We start from the raw sequence: 512 nt of genomic DNA, 5'->3' as shown, positions 1-512 counted from the left end.
GCGCTGCAGAGCCCACGGTCATGATGCAACTGCGGAACCCGGCCGAGGCCCAGTTCGACTTCCCGGTTACCACGAAGGCCGCGTTACTAGCAAAGACCTCCCAGACCTTATACACCTCCGAGACTCGATGACCAGGACCATGGTCCGGGCATTGAAGACCGACCCAAGACGGAGATCCCTCAACCGTCAACCGACGAGCAGTAGAACTTAGAGCCTTAGAACTACAGCTACAACCACACCTTTAGCTAACTCGACTTCACATTTTGCCTCGTACTCCGCACCTGAGTTTGAGTCTCCTTGTTTGCCCGCGCCGCGCCTACCCATCAACTTGTCATAAAACCCCGTGACACTTGGACTTCATCCCGGACTGCTACCTCGGCGTCCCGTTGCATAAGGCGTCGACAGGACTCCGGTTCGACCAGGTAGCTGTTCTGGAGCGACTCCCGTGCTAGCAGGAACTCGTTTTGGCGACAAGATTCGTTCGCAGTTGCAGCTGCCATGAGGGCGTCAGC

Source organism: Aphanomyces invadans (genome assembly GCF_000520115.1).
Source record: "Aphanomyces invadans strain NJM9701 unplaced genomic scaffold supercont1.86, whole genome shotgun sequence".
In the NCBI taxonomy this organism is placed as follows: Eukaryota; Oomycota; class Saprolegniomycetes; order Saprolegniales; family Verrucalvaceae; genus Aphanomyces; species Aphanomyces invadans.
Note: the sequence above shows the minus strand (reverse complement) of the source record.